Genomic DNA, 17,164 nt, shown 5'->3' with positions numbered 1-17,164 from the left:
TAAGGTCGGGATATTTCCAGCTCAAAATTAAAGAAAGTGACATCCCTAAGACAGCTTTTGTCACCCACTACGGGCAGTTTGAGTTCACCGTAATGTCCTTCGGACTAACCAATGCCCCTGCCTATTTTATGAATCTTATGAACAAAGTATTCATGGACGAGCTGGATAAGTTTGTCGTAGTCTTTATCGACGACATACTTATCTACTCTAAGAGTGTTCAGGAACATGAGCAACATCTGCGGGTAGTGTTGGAAAAGCTAAGGATGCATAAACTATATGCCAAATTTAGCAAGTGTGAATTCTGGCTAGAGAGGGTAGCTTTCCTTGGTCACATCCTGACCGCTGAAGGCGTAGCAGTGGACCCGGAGAAGGTCAAAGCGGTCTCCAACTGGCAACGGCCGACCAACGTTAGTGAAATCAGAAGTTTTCTTGGACTGGCCGAGTACTATCGGAGGTTTATTGAGGGATTCTCTAAAATAGCCCGACCCATGACAGAACTTCTTAAGAAGGAGAAGAAGTTCGCCTGGACGGAAAATTGCGAAAGAAGTTTTCAAGAATTGAAGCAAAGGTTGACAACCGCCCCAGTGCTGACCCTACCGGACATTCATCGGGACTTTGTCATTTATTGTGACGCATCCCGACAAGGATTAGGGTGTGTACTGATGCAGAACGGGAAGGTCGTTGCATATGCTTCCTGCCAACTCAGGACTCATGAGCAGAATTATCCGACCCATGATTTGGAATTAGCAGCCGTAGTGCATGCCCTTAAGATTTGGAGACATTACCTGATTGGAAATAAGTGTGAGGTTTACACCGACCACAAGAGCCTGAAGTATATCTTCACCCAGCCGGATTTAAACCTAAGGCAAAGGAGATGGTTGGAGTTGGTCAAGGACTATAATTTGGGAATTCAGTATCACCCCAGAAAGGCGAACGTGGTAGCCGACGCCTTAAGCCGGAAAACCTATGGACCCAAGGATGACCATCTACGCGAGGAAATGGCACGATTAAATGTCCATGTTGTCCCTAGAGGCTCCAGTCAAGTGCTGAACGTCCGATCAACATTAGAGGATAGGATCAGAGAGGCTCAAGGATCGGATCAAGAGTTAGTAAAGATTCGCAAACAAACTGGAGAAAACAAAGCACCGGGTTTCAGAGTAGACGATAAGGGAACGTTATGGTACGAGGATAGGATTTGTGTACCCCAGAACGGAGACTTCAGGCGGATAATCATGGACGAAGCCCATAACTTGGCCTACTCCATCCACCCAGGATCCACCAAAATGTATATGGACATAAGGCAAAAATATTGGTGGAATGGAATGAAGGTGGATATTGCAAGATTTGTGGCTCATTGTGATACCTGCCAAAGGATCAAGGCCGAACATCAAAAGCCGGCAGGATTATTGCAACCCTTGCCTATCCCTATGTGGAAATGGGAGGAGATAGGAATGGACTTTGTAGTGGGTCTACCTAAAACACAGAAGGGACACGATTCCATATGGGTAGTAGTGGATCGACTCACTAAATCGGTACATTTCATACCCGTACGAACTAACTACGGAGGAGAAAAACTGGCAAAACTCTATGTGGAGAATATAGTAAAGCTGCACGTAGTACCTAGCAGGATTGTCTCAGATAGAGGGACCCAATTTACCTCTAGGTTCTGGAAAAGCTTGCATCAAGCCATGGGTACCAAGTTAGATTTCAGCTCCGCATACCATCCACAGACGGATGGTCAGACCGAGAGGGTAAACCAGATTATGGAAGATATGCTGAGAGCATATGTCCTGACCTACGGGAAGGACTGGGAGCAGAGTCTGCCTTATGCGGAATTCTCATACAATAATAGTTATCAAGCCAGCTGGGGCATGTCGCCGTTCGAAGCCCTCTATGGAAGGAAGTGCAAAACTCCCCTGATGTGGTCACAAGTTGGGGAACGTGCCCTAGTAGGACCCGCACTCATAAAAGAAGCGGAAGAAAAAGTAGCAGAGATCCGTGAGAAATTGAAAGCAGCAAAGTCGCGACAAAAGAGCTACGCAGACAAGAAGAGGCGAGAAATAAGTTTCAACCCAGGCGACTTTGTCCATCTCAAGGTCTCACCCATTCGAGGAACGCGAAGGTTTCAAGTACAAGGAAAATTGGCCCCTCGTTACATTGGACCGTATCGAGTTCTGAAGAGAGTCGGAGCAGTAGCGTACCGACTGGAGTTACCAGAAGAAATGTCTGATATACACCCAGTATTTCATGTCTCGCAATTAAGAAGATGCTTGAGAGTACCCGAGGGTGAACACGTGCCAGCGGAGACAATAGACCTACAACCGGATCTGCGATACCAGGAAGTACCAGTCAAAATTCTGGACATAGTCACTAGAAGGACAAGGAACTCCGAAGTACGGATTTGCAGAGTCCAGTGGAGCAGACATGGAGTAGAAGAAGCGACATGGGAACGCGAAGATGCGCTAAAGAAGAAATTTCCCCATCTGTTTAGTAGCCAGTCGAATCTCGGGGACGAGATTCATTTTTAAGTGGGGTAGGTTTGTGACATCCCGAAAAAGATTACCCATAAATTACACGCTAAAATTTTCGCTTTCGAGAACCGTTTTGTCGAAACCCTAACTCCCCGGGAGCCGAGGCCGACACCCGAATCCAATCACGATCACGTCACCTTTTTCTCTTCGCGCAGCGCGTGAACGCAGCGCACGCGTGGCTAACCAGCCGCGGTCGCCGCCGCGAATTTCGCCGCACGGTCGCCGCCGCGAATACCGCCGACGCGCACTAATTTTTTTTCCTTCTTTTCTTTTCCTTTTCTATTTCCCCTCTCTTTTCTTTCCCTTCCCTTTTTCCTTTTCCTCTTTTCCTTTTCTTCCTTCCCTCCCTTTTCTTTTTCTTCCTTCCTGCTCCTTCCTCCCTCCCCTGCTCCCGAGCTCCCGAGCCGCGTCGCCCGGCCTCTGGCCCTGGCCACGCCGCCCCAACCTCGCGCGCACGCCGCCGTACACGCGCGCGCCGCCGGACCGCACGCGCACGCGATCCACGCGACCCACGCGCACGCGTACGCACACGGCCACGGCACGCACGCGCAAGCACGGCCGCCGCGCCGCCCGCCGCTGCCGCCCCGGCCTCGCCGCCCGCGCCGCCCTGTACTGCACAGCGCCGGCCCCGCCTCCCCACGTGCTCGACGCCACCCTCGACGCCTGCGCCGCCGCACGCCACGTCGCGACCCCGGGCGCCATTAATGGTCGCCCCGGAGCCGCCCCGCCGGCCACCAGCCGCTCGCCCGCTCCTCCACCGCGGCCGCCTATAAATAGCACCCCCCCCCCCCGCACCTCGGCACCTCCACAACCCGCGCCACCACCCCCCAGCTCCCTTCCCAAGCTCCCCTCGCCGCCCCGCCGGCCGCTCTGCCCGCCGCCGCTGGCCTCCGTCGCCCCGCCTCCACGCGCCGTCCCGGCCCGAGGTGAGGCCGGGGACCGGTTCCCCTCGCCCCCCTCCCCCTCTCACCCTAACCCCGGCCGCCGCCATGCCCCCGGCCGCCGGAATCAGCCGGGCGCCGGCGTCCCCTTCCCCTTCCTCTGTTCGGTACGGGGGAGAGGAAGGAGAAGGGCAGTTTTGCCCGTAACCCCCCCCCCTTTCCTGTATTTTCTCAAAGAAACCCCCCTCTACTTACTCTCCTTTGCAGAAAAGGCCCTGTTCTTTCCGTTATTTCAAAATAAACCCTCCATTACACAAACCCAATTATACTTGGCATCCTTTAGCGTGCCCTGCGTATTTCTAGAATTTGCAAATAGGCCCTTGCCCCCTCCAGATACTTACGAATAAACCCCTGGAACCCTGTTTAACCACCCGAACCCCCTTTACCTCGTCATTTTATGTGCGAAACGACCTCCGATCGACCTGAAAATTTACCACGCCCTTTCTAGTATAGTTTTAGCCATGCCATTAAGAAACCACTCAAAGATATCACCCCTAACTCTGTAACTAAATTATTTCCGATTCAAGCCCAACGATAAAAGTTTTTAGTTCTTACGCTTGATTGTATGCCTGTTTGTTTGCATCGTAGGACACGGAGTGAACGAGGAAGTTCCCGACTGCGACCAAGCAACCGAGGACCAGTTCTGCGACCCCAAAACCGAAGGACAGTGCTTCGATCAGGACCTTTCGCAAGGACTTGACGATGGCAAGTTCAATTCCGCCCTTTGATGCATATTTTTGTCCCAGTTTTTATAAACACAACCCAGTGGCCCGTTTTATAAAATTGCATGGTTTTGCATGCTAAAAACATGGTAGGATAGCCACCTTACTTGTGATAACCATATCTTGACCATTTGGTTTTGCAAAGAAAGTGTGTGTGCGTGTAAAATGTGGTTTTGAAAAGTGAGTCAGACGGGATGGATGGCATTTCTGTGTGATTTGCCGTTGGTGTGCTCGTACCTATGTGGTTGAGCGTGAAAGGGAGATATCCATCTTGTCACCCCTAAGGACCGAGTTGATGTGTCGTCTCACCTAGCTTCCTGTCGTGCAAACCACTTGACCGTTGTATGGGCAACGGCTTGGCCTAACCCCACTAGTTAGTCTGATAGCCATCAGGAGAGCTGGGAGCAACCGGTGATCAAGGAGACGGGATAAGCTCTGTGTGACTTATGCCCCGGTTAAACCTCGGTGTTAGGTCGAATGACCCCTTGGTAGATCCCGTGGTGGCTAGCCAAGTCTAGCTAAGGTGGGTAAGGGCTTCGATGGGATCTGCACCGGCACTAAGGTGTTCGTGCTGCGGTACCCCACCTGTGGGTAAAGTTGCACACCTCTGCAGAGTTAAAATCTATTCGAATAGCCGTGCCCACGGTATTGGGCAAGTTACGGTGTGGTCACATAACTAGTGTTTCTCTCTAACGGAATGGTTGGACTGGTGTGGGTTGTTCGGGGAATGTCCGGCCGCTGTGCCGTGTGCTACGACGGACGGGGAGTCCGGTAGCAGTTTTAAACTGGATCCTGTGTGGATCAACACCATGTGTTCCTTGATGCTTAATGACTTGCTTTGAAAATGTTTTAAACAAACCTTGCATAAAGACGAGTTTTCCGCAAATGAACCATAACCTTATCCTTGGATTATCCTGTGCATTTAATTCTGTTATAACCCCCTCCGCGGTGTGATTGGACTTGCTGAGTACGTTCGTACTCACCCCATTCTTACTTTTACAGTGGAAGACCCCGACTACATCCCCGAAGACGTTGAATAGGGTTCCGTCCTGCACCCAGTCTTGCCTGTGGGTGAGGTCACCGTTGGAGCTCCGCATGGCGCAAGACTCTGACGATCCCCTTTTCGTAGTTAGTGTAGTAGTATGGGTTTTTGTTGTAATCCTCGCGATAGTGGCGCTTCACTGCCCATTACCGCGAAGAGTTGTACGGTGATGTACCATCTGATGTAATAAAAGTGTTATCAGCCTCTTGGGACTGATAAAGTAACACTTTTAAGTCTTCCTTGATGGGGGGACGCTTCACCGGGCTTAGCATGACATCCGTCTAGATGACGTGTTGTAATCATCGCGTATGTTTTCCGCTGCCAAAAATCATAACTTTAGCAGTTTGTAACGTACTGTTTTTGAAAGCCCTTATAATGTAATTCCCTGTGATGTAAAATATGATGGTGATTGTATCTCTGGACTCACCTTCGTGTGAGGTAACCTTATTTGATCCTGTGTATCGATGGTTTATCGGGACGTTACCCGACAGGCCAAGGGATTATACCGTTTGAAGCACGTTGGAGCCCTCTGGAGTGGACTCGCGTACTTGAGCCGGTATAATTCAGGTTGGTTCTGCCACATATCATGCCCTAAATCACCGAAAATCTGGCAAACATTACCCGCAGGTCCTCCATGGTGCTGTTTCGAGCTTTTTGCTGATTAGCCCCCAAGGGATCTTGTAATTTCGGCTGCCTTTCTTATGTCTTGCAAATATCGCAGAAAACCCCCTAGTAGATTGCATCTTTTCAGACCAGCCCACCCGTGGTCTTTTATGGATCTAACCCTAGCTCTTGATTTATTCGCGAGCACTATTTTCTGCGTCTTGCCAAAATCAGCAGGTAGTCCCTAAAGTCTGCCGTTAATCGCGTATAGGTCCTTGCAACCTTGTTTCATGTGTAGTTTCCTTGTTTTAAATCCATTTTGATCCATTCTTTTTGCGTTAGTCTTCTAAAACCCTAAGCTATCATTTAGTAGCGTTGTTGTACCGTAGTTTCTATTTTTAAAATTAAATACAAATTTAATTTAATTAATGTTCTCTCATGTAGTTTTCTAAATAAAATCCAATTATATCTATACTCCGGTTTTCATAATTATTGTTAACTTGATTAACACCAACTTAAATATTCTTTCGATTTTAATTTATTAGTTCAACATGAATCATAAAGTGATACGCTTAGATGTCTCACAAGTCTTCTTTCTAATTAATTGTTTAATTAATATAATTAGTACATTGATAATTATAAATAAAATTTGATTAAGTTCTACTTTATTTTTATAAATACAAATATAATATGATTTAATTATAAGCAAGGATATTTTTCTTTTAAGTATCTAATACATTTGTTTTATAAATAAAAGATTATAGTTCTTTTGTTTTCTTTTATAACATAAACCTTTCGATAGCTGTTTCTTTTCAGCCGTAGCTCCATCTTCCACATTTCTTGAGCTCACGTGACTGTAGCAACAAGCCCTATCCTTTAGTACGCTCTTTTAAAGTTTTCCTTTTATTTGGTGTACCTATTCTTAGTTGTTCTTGTTTGTTTGTTTGTTATTTTGCTTGGGCCCGATGATTGTGTGATCTTAGAAGGAGCACAATCCAAGAGCTTTAAAGATCAAGAATAAGAGTTGAAGACTCTGAGCAGCTATTCTCTTGAAGAAAGGTAAGTGTTTCCTTGATCATTCTTTTGTCCTAAGAATCACAATAATACATCTTTTCTTTATGCATGCATGTGCCTTAATTTTGATGGATCCTAATTAAGGATATGCCTAGTCTTTATGATCATTCCTTGTCAATCTGGATTTTACCTTTATGTTGGGTAGCTTCTGCTTAGTTGCTATAACTGGTTCCGGTTTGGGAATAATTTACAACTGTGATGACAACAATGATGATGCTACACCTGTTTTATCCATGTTCACACCCCTTATGTTATTAATCACAAGATCATATATTTTAATTGGAACATGGAGAACCACCTAGGAAAATAATGCAACCACAATATTATATGGCTCTGGTCTTGGCTAATTAATTAGAAACTCTAGCTTGTGACAGTCTTACCAAAAGGGCAACAGGGGAGTGCGTTGATGGGGTATAGCTCGGTCCTCTAGAGGCTTAGATATGATCCTGGTTAAGACATCTTCCTCATTAGGGAGGGTTATGACCACTACGGCCTGAAACCTTAGTGGATTGTCATAAGTTAGGGAATCTGTGTAAAGGCCTCGTAGTGAATCCCTAACCACTCACCTTAGAAGTGTTTAAGAGGCTTGCGACCTCGGCCAATATGGGAGACACGAATTGTGGGTAAAGTGTACAACCTCTGCAGAGTGAAAACTGATATATCAGCCGGTTAAGAGCGGCTTGGACCCTCACATGATTAATGAACTTGAAGATGAATTAAATCATGGACCATGTTTATGGTTGTGGTTATGCTTCTACTATATCTCTTCTGTTTCTTTTAATATGGGTTGGTATGAACTTATACCTTAGTAATCAGGTGCTAATAAAACTTGACCAACCAAAATTGCTTATAGCAATAAGCCAGTCAGCCTTTTCTTGCTTTTAGCCTTCATGTCATATAATTCCCAACACTTGTTGAGTACCAGCCATAAGTGTACTCATGCTTGTAATAATTGCTGCTCAGAAGAGAAAGTTGATGTGAAGTCTCTTGATGATGATGCTGAGTTCTAGGTGAACGCAATCCCCGGTTGCTTGCTTGTGAAGTTTGGAGTCTTTATTTCCAGGATAAGCTGTATAACTCCGATAATCTTTTATAGTCTTTTAGTTCTCTTTTGATGATACTGTTGCTGATTATTCACTGATGAAGTCACTATATGTATCAAACTTGATCCTGGCATACATATAGTTATGCATTCGGTTTTGTCCTTAAAACCGGGTGTGATAGAGAAGGATAAAAGAAAGTGAAAGGTAAAAAACAAAAGGATCATTGGTAAAAAAGTTTTTGGTATTTCTTAACGTTCACGAATAGAATCCGCAAGCGTACGAATATACCAATGTAGCACTTCACTTAGAGAGTATTTAGGGTATCTTATATTTCTCAAGGAACGGAGGTGTAATGGTCTTCTAGCTAATTTTCCCAAGGAAGAGGAAGAAGATAGGATGGTCCTGGGTAGTGTGGTTGTCTAAGGATAGAGACTTAAGCTTAGCTATTACTTGCTTGCTTCGGGCATCGGCTTATTCCTAGTCTGCCAAGTCTATCCGGCTATTAGCTCTACGCCCAACCCGAACATGGGGGACTACAAGGGATGGACAGGACTGTCAGCATCTACCGCCTACCCCAACAGACCATGGGGAAGGGTAGCAAACAAAGGTAACTTCAAGGCCAGATACCACATCTACGCTATCGATTACTGCTTCTAGCCCCAGCTAGACTCCATCTTAAGAATCAAGTTATTAAGCTAGAAACAACCATTCGAGAACAGACAATGATCCCGCAAGCAAATGATAACAAAGACTTAGCATCGATAAGAACTCACCACCATAGATGAACCCGGATACTTACAAACAAGGAGGTTCACATCCACCGAGGTACATGTAGAGGAAGGCCGACAACTCGGGCTCTCCTCTTGAACTTCTCCACACACTCCCTAACCTACTCTACTAAGTAGCTCTAAAAGGTGGAGTCCTCCCTTCTCTTCTTTTTCTCCAAAATTGGTGTGTCTTGTGTGAGAGGTGATCTCATCCTTTTATACTACTGTCGGGTTTTATCCGGCTGCCCACCGAGGGGTATACCCAGGGTGGTAGGTTGTGGGTTGGGATGCGCCGAGATCAGGAACTGGAAGGTGCAGACAACACAAGATTTAGACAGGTTCAGGCTGCAAATATGCGTAATGCCCTACGTCCTGTATGATGGTTTGTATTGCCTTGATGTTGATCTGGTGATCTTCTATTTTGAGAGGGGTCCCTGCTCATCCTTATATATCCGGGGGGATAGGGTTACATGAATCCTAGCCTGATACTAGCTCAGGAATCATACTCAAGTACAACTCGAGTAGTTTTCTTCTGTATCGACTAGTTCTACTCTGCATGAGGGTAGAATACAACATAAATAAGGTACAGAACACGTCCTATCCCCTAGCCCAATACTGACTCCTTGATGTACACAGCCCCATGGCCCCAGGTCTGACAAGCCCCCGAGATCTTCGTAGCTGAGTACTGCAGGCTCTTCGAGTACTTCTGAAGTAGTCTTTGACTTCTTTCGAAGCTCCATCTTGAAATTTCTCTTCGAGTACTCTTCTGACTGCATCGAAGCTATGAGATGCTCATGCCCTGAATTCTTTCTTTTGTATGGGGTGCGATGAATAATCGCACTCCATATGGAGTAGCCCCCGAGCCTTAGGTTGAATCGAAGAATCAAGCTAAGGGTCAAACTAGTCTTGAGTCTTTTCTTCTTATCCTTCGAGTACTTTCGAAAAATAAGTAGTCGATGCCACGTACCCCGCAGCCCCCGAGCCTTGAATCCAAATCTCTCAGGTTTGGAAATAAGGATCCAAAAGTCGTGGCATGCAGTTTTACTCTGAAATTTCGAGAAAAATTCTTCGCCTTCTGCAAAGTCAAACTGAGCCTCCCGCTGGTTTATTTAACCACGCGGTGGCTTAGGGTTTCTTCTACACTCTCAGTCTTCATATGAGTCGTCTTCAAGTAGTTTTGCAGCGTCCAGCCCCCGAGCCTACGAGCCAGGAAAGCCGAAGTAGCCATGTCGAGTAGTGTGCATCGCCCAGCCCCCGAGCCTGGGGACTAGCGGAATTGTGATGACACGCCGTGCTGCCTGGAGGGTTATTGCCGAAGCTTGATCTGAAAAAAGACAATGCATACATTATGTAGCATAATGCAAAGATACCGAGTAGTACTCAGTAATAATATGAAAACACTCGAGAGCGTGTGTGGCGACACGCAAAGATCTATACTTCCATAGGGTGCAGTCCCATGAAGCCTCCAGCACTCAAAACATAACCTTGTGGCGTAGCCTCCGTAGTCAGTGTCCTAAGGCCGTGGCAAAGCCGCCAGCACTCGGTGCATTAAGTCTGTGGCAGAGCCTCCAGTACTCGGTGCACCAAAGTTGTGGCTGTCGGTCTAGCATCCCAGGAGTAGTCGATCAGGGCGTAGCCCCTGAGGGTTTCATGCCCATCGAGAGGCGTACCCGAAAAGGTAGCCGATCCTGTGAAGAACAAGTTGGAAAAGGTATAAATCACTTAGCTTGATTCGTGGACGAATATCGACGAAGCCGTGGAGCTCGTTGATGGAGCTGCGACGGTTTGTTGATGAAACTCGACTAGTCGGAGCCGATTCCGACTAGTTTTCAAGTCGAGACGAGTAGTTGAAGTAGTCGTCGGCGGGCTGCCGATCGTCCTCGCGAAGTCGAAGTAGTCGAACTCGTCGCTGCTGCACGTGGATATTGCAGCACAAGCTGAAGTTGAACCGGGTTGTCGAGGTCGATGGCCGCGGTGCATCGACGTTGCAGCATGAGGTGAAGTTGAGCCGAGTAGTCGAGGTCGATGTAGCCGTTCACTGAAGGATCCGATCTCGAACTCGATGAATGGATCCATCGATGCACATGCGTGAAGGTAGCAATCCGCCACCTGGTGAACTAGAAAGATGTCATCGAGTTCACCGGTGGATCTTCGATGCGCTCCCCTACCTGGCGCGCCAGCTGTCGGGTTTTATCCGGCTGCCCACCGAGGGGTATACCCAGGGTGGTAGGTTATGGATTGGGATGCGCCGAGATCAGGAACTCGAAGGTGTAGACAACACAAGATTTAGATAGGTTCAGGCCGCAAATATGCGTAATGCCCTACGTCCTGTATGATGGTTTGTATTGCCTTGATGTTGATCTGGTGATCTTCTATTTTGAGAGGGGTCCCTGCCCGTCCTTATATATCCGGGGGGATAGGGTTACATGAATCCTAGCCTGATACTAGCTCAGGAATCGTACTCAAGTACAACTCGAGTAGTTTCCTTCTGTATTGACTAGTTCTACTCGGCATGAGGGTAGAATACAATATAAATAAGGTAGAGAACATATCCTATCCCCTAGCCCAATACGGACTCCTTGATGTACATAGCCCCGTGGCCCCGGGTCTAACAACTACTCCAAAGGAAGTTCTCGGGTGAATTATACAAGGAAACCTTGATAATCGACGTGCCAAAAGGCTATGGAGTCCTTACCGCCAAATTTGAGGGTGCTAAGATCCCGTCCAGGTTGGGCCGACCCTGGGTTGGTGGTATGACATGTGGGTCCAGAGCCTGATCCTTGGTGATTTCCCCTTTGATAGGTTATTTTGTGCTATCAGATGGGCCCTTCTTTCCTTGATAGATATAGGATGTGATCTTCTGCGCATTCTTCTGTGTTCTTATGCATGTTTTCTTCTTGTATTTTCTAATGGGTGCCTGCATAACATAATTTGCCAAAGGTTATTGAAATGGTTGGATGTAAGTTCCTATCTTCTATTTTGGTGATCGATTACTATGCTTAATTATGCAGGAGTTAACGGTTATTTTGGTGATATGGACCGTCAACAATGTGACCATCAGGCCCGGATGACCACCCATGAAGGGCTCGGCGCTGTCATCAGATTCTGAGTTGTAGTCATCGAAGATAGGAGCCTCCCAGCATGTGGTGGCTTCCCATTTTCCGATCTTGAGTAGGTGATCCAAGTCCTCCTCCAATGCGGAGAGGGACTCAAATTGCATGGCCTCATGGTAGACAGTGGCCGCATTGCGTAGCCCGAAAGGGAATTGGGTACACTGCTCCTCAGACTGGATTAGGTTCGATCGGAGGAGTCCTGGTGCAGCGTGAGTAGAAGTTGCGTCAAAAATAGACTATTCCTCAATCTCTCTTCCTAGGTCAGGGAGCAGCATCTCATCAAGGTTGTCGCCGAACTCATCGAGATTGCTGCATTGGGTTGCTGCAGGCACCTCAGGCTCCCTAGGGTTGGTGAGGTGACTGTTGAAACCACCAAAGCCGTTGGCTCTAGGAGTCGAAGGTGAACGTGGTGCCCTTGATGAGCATGATGCTGGTGAAGTTGAATGATGCCATCAAGTTCACTGATTGATCTTCGATGAGCACCCCTACCTGGCGTGCCAGCTGTCAGTGTTTTACCATGAAGCTTACCGAGGGATATCCCCGAGATGGTAGATTGTAGGTAGGGTGTCACCGAGATCGGGAACTCGAAGGTAAAAGGAACATAAAGTTTAGACAGATTTGGGCTGCGATGTGCATAATACCCTACATCCTGTGTGGTGGTTTGTATTGCCTTGGATTGGTTGATGTTTGGTGGGGGTCCCTGGCTGCCCTTGTTGCTCGGGGGGATATGGTTACATGGAATCATAGATTGATACTAGCTTAGGAGTCCTACCTAAGGACTAATTGTCGGGTTTTATCCGGCTGCCCACCGAGGGGTATACCCAAGGTGGTAGGTTTTAGGTTGGAATGCGCCGAGATCAGGAACTCGAAGGTGCACACAACACAAGATTTAGACAGGTTCAGGCCGCAATATGCGTAATGCCCTACGTCCTGTATGATGGTTTGTATTGCCTTGATGTTGATCTGGTGATCTTCTGTTTTGAGGGGGTCCCTATCCACCCTTATATATCCGGGGGACAGGGTTACAATACTAACTCAAGAATCGTACTCAAGTACAACTCGAGTAGTTTCCTTCTGTATCGACTAGTTCTACTCCGCATGCGGGTAGAATACAGTATAAATAAGGTACAGGACACGTCCTATCCCCTAGCCCAATACGGACTCCTTGAAGTACACAGCCCCGTGGCCCCAGGTCTGACAAGCCCCCGAGCTCTTCATAGCTGAGTACTGCAGGCTCTTCGAGTACTTCTGAAGCAGTCTTCGACTTCTTTCGAAGCTCCGTCTTGAAATTTTTCTTCGAGTACTCTTCTGACTGCATCGAAGCTATGAGGTGCTCATGCCCTGAATTCTTTCTTTTATATGGGGTGCGATGAATAATCGCACTCCATATGGAGTAGCCCCCGAGCCTTAGGTTGAATCGAAGAATCAAGCTGAGGGTCAAACTAGTCTTGAGTCTTTTCTTCTTATCCTTCGAGTACTTTCGAAAAATAAGTAGTCGATGCCACGTGTCTCACAGCCCCCGAGCCTTGAATCCAAATCTCTCAGGTTTGGAAATAAGGATCCAAAAGTCGTGGTATGCAGTGTTACTCTGAAATTTCAAGAAAAATTCTTCGCCTTCTGCACAGTAAAACTGAGCCTCCCGCTGGTTTATTTAACCACGCGGTGGCTTAGAGTTTCTTCTGCACTCTCAGCCTTCATATGAGTCATCTTCGAGTAGTTTTGCAGCGTCCAGCCCCCGAGCTTACGAGCCAGGAAAGCCGAAGTAGCCATGTCGAGTAGTGTGCATCGCCTAGCCCCCGAGCCTGGGGACTAGCGGAACTGTGATGGCACGCCGTGCTGCCTGGAGGGTTGTTGCTGAAGCTTGATCTGAAAAAAGATAATGCTTACATTATGTAGCATAATGTGAAGATACCGAGTAGTACTCAGTAATAATATGAAAACACTCGAGAGCGTGTATGGCGACACGCAAAGATCTATACTTTCATAGGGTGCAGTCCCATGAAGCCTCCAGCACTCAGAACACAACCTTCTGGCGTAGCCTCCGTAGTCAGTGTCCTAAGGCCGTGGCAAAGCGGCCAGCACTCGGTGCATTAAGTCTGTGGCAGAGCCTCCAGTACTCGGTGCACCAAAGCTGTGGTTGTCGGTCTAGCATCCCAGGAGTAGTCGATCAGGGCGTAGCCCCCAAGGGTTTCATGCCCATCGAGAGGCGTACTCGAAAAGGTAGCCGATCCTGTGAAGAACAAGTCGGAAAAGGTATAAATCACTTAGCTTGATTCGTGGACGAATATCGATGAAGCTGTGGAGCTCGTTGATGGAGCTGCGATGGTTTGTTGATGAAACTCGACTAGTCGGAGCCGATTCCGACTAGTTTCCAAGTTGAGACGAGTAGTTGAAGTAGTCATCAGCGGGCTGCCGATCGTCCTCGCGAAGTCGAAGTAGTCTCATCGCTGCTGGGCGTGGATATTGCGGCACAAGCTGAAGTTGAACCGGGTCGTCGAGGTCGATGGCCGCGGTGCATCGACGTTGCAGCGCGAGGTGAAGTCGAGCCGAGTAGTCGAGGTCGATGGAGCCGTTCACTGGAGGATCCGATCTCGAACTCGATGAATGGATCCGTCGATGCACATGCGTGAAGGTAGCAATCCGCCACCTGGTGAACTAGAAAGATGCCATCGAGTTCGCCGGTGGATCTTCGATGCGCTCCCCTACGTGGCGCGCCAGCTGTCGGGTTTTATCCGGCTGCCCACCGAGGGGTATACCCAAGGTGGTAGGTTTTAGGTTGGAATGCGCCGAGATCAGGAACTCGAAGGTGCAGACAATACAAGATTTAGACAGGTTCAGGCCGCAATATGCGTAATGCCCTACGTCCTGTATGATGGTTTGTATTGCCTTGATGTTGATCTGGTGATCTTCTGTTTTGAGGGGGTCCCTATCCACCCTTATATATCCGGGGGGACAGGGTTACAATACTAACTCAGGAATCGTACTCAAGTACAACTTGAGTAGTTTCCTTCTGTATCGACTAGTTCTACTCCGCATGCGGGTAGAATATAGTATAAATAAGGTACAGGACACGTCCTATTCCCTAGCCCAATACGGACTCCTTGAAGTACACAGCCCCGTGGCCCCAGGTCTGACACTAATCGGGTAGTTTGATTCTGTATCGACTAGTCCTACTCGAAACCGAGTACTTTACAACAGATATAAGGTATGAGACATGCTCCATCCCTTATCCTAGAATATCCTACGCCATGTGTGCAGTCCCATGGCCCCGGATATGACATTGATACTTCCCCGACATCCCCTCACTCTCTCCCGATTTTCTAACATTATTGAGGCAGCACTAAGCCTCTGGAGTGAGCCTTAAGCTTGGATATTAAATTGTAAGCACAAGAGAGGGGTGTGACTCATTTGGAGCCCCGTCACATATTTAGCAGCTCAAGGTCGGTTCTGGCGGATAAAACAGCTCGGCGCATGCACAACCGTCTTCATGGAGCCCTGATTGTGGGCCTAGCAGAAGCACCTGCATGGTCTGATTGGTAACGTCTTTAAGTAATGGTCGTTGCTTACAATCGTTACATGATGCATGTAATTGTACTGATCACGGCTCATTAGTAACCCAATGCCAATTTTCGCATGTTACCAAATACCTAGTTCTTACATAGCCACGGTTTAATAGTTATTTTAAATTCAAGACTACTCGGATTTGAATTACTAGTCATTTCTTGTGTTAAACATTTGAATTTGCAAATGGTGTTTGAAGTACACTTTGTAAGGTACTAAAATATGAGTATGCTTTTATACTACATTTGTCATGAAATGTGGAGCATTAAAAGGTTATAGACACAAAAAGAACAAATCTCACATACACACATAGGTACACCTGTACATACATATTCATACACATGCATATGCACACACATAATTAGATGTATTGTTTCAATAATTCTGGGTTATTATGTATGATGCTATGTTTAGATTTTCTTGCTTAGGGTTCTAAACACCTAGGGTGTTACACATACTGCCAGTACTACTCTGTTTACTAGTTCACAACTAGTACTATGTGCAGTTTATTGCAAGGGGCCTCGCTCCTATACTTTCAGTACTACTCCGTTTACTAGTACACGACTAGTACTACATGCAGTTTACTGAAGGGGCCTCGCTCCCATGACACTGCGTTTACTAGTTCCCGGCTAGTTTTATGCGTGTTCGACTACTTCGACTACTCGCCTCGCCTACAAAACTAGTTGGAATTGACTCCGACTAGTCGGCTTCATCGACAGTTCAAGATCCAGCGGCAACTTGGCCAATGCCTATGTGGCAGAACCAACCTGAATTACACCGGCTCAAGTACGCGAGTCCTCTCAGGAGGGCTACCTCGTGCTTCAAACGGTATCATCCCTTGGCCTGTCGGGTAACGTCCCGATAAACCACCGAAAGCAGGATCAAACAAGGTACCTCGCACGAAGGCGAGTACAGAGATATAAATGCCATTATACTTTACATCACAGGCAGGTATATTACATAAGTATATAAAAGCATCATTAGTTCCCAGTGAAGGGAGATTATTACAAAACAGTTTAAGTTTTAAGTCAAAGCAGCGGAGTTTGAAAACATGGACACTGTACACGTCGTTATTATGGATATCATGCTAGCCCTGGCATGATATCACTCGGCGGAATCTGTGTTGGCCGGGGACGGATCCCACTCCACGGACCAACCATCAGGCAGAGGGTAGGGCCACGGTGTAATGAAAGCTGGCTCATCAGGGAGATTACCTGAAGTAAATAGTCACAAAGCAAGATTGAGTATGCTAATACTCAGCAAGACTTACCCGCTCATGGTATACTTAGCCATGTACCTAGACTTATGCAAGCTTTTTAGGTTTTGGGTAGAGTTTTCAGCTAAAAAGCAACAAAGAGTAAATCCTTAATTTCAACTTTTAGCTTTCACGTTCTAGTTGATTAACCATTCTAGGTAAGCACCTATAACTACTCAAACATGGTAGGATCTTTAATCAAACATCATCTTTGATAATCACATAATTGCTCTTGTTACTCTATGTGGCAAAGGGATTAAGCAGTCTCAATCTCCGCGAGAAACGGATGATTCCTGAATCGAATTTCAAAACCTTGCAAGGATAAACCTAACACACACGCTTGGAATACCAAAGGGTCGTTCCGAAGCAACCGTTTGCCTTTCATTCCGACTCATGGATCAGATCCACCACAAGCGACTGCAGGACCATACACACTTCCAAAGTGCAGGACGTACGTTTGTAGCGCGACTACAAAACCCGTACTCCTGGTTGCCCAGCAACACGTATTCCTA

Source organism: Panicum hallii, chromosome 7, assembly GCF_002211085.1.
Source record: "Panicum hallii strain FIL2 chromosome 7, PHallii_v3.1, whole genome shotgun sequence".
NCBI lineage: Eukaryota > Viridiplantae > Streptophyta > Magnoliopsida > Poales > Poaceae > Panicum > Panicum hallii.
The sequence above is the reverse complement of the archived record's forward strand: the minus strand, read 5'-3'. Positions refer to the sequence as shown.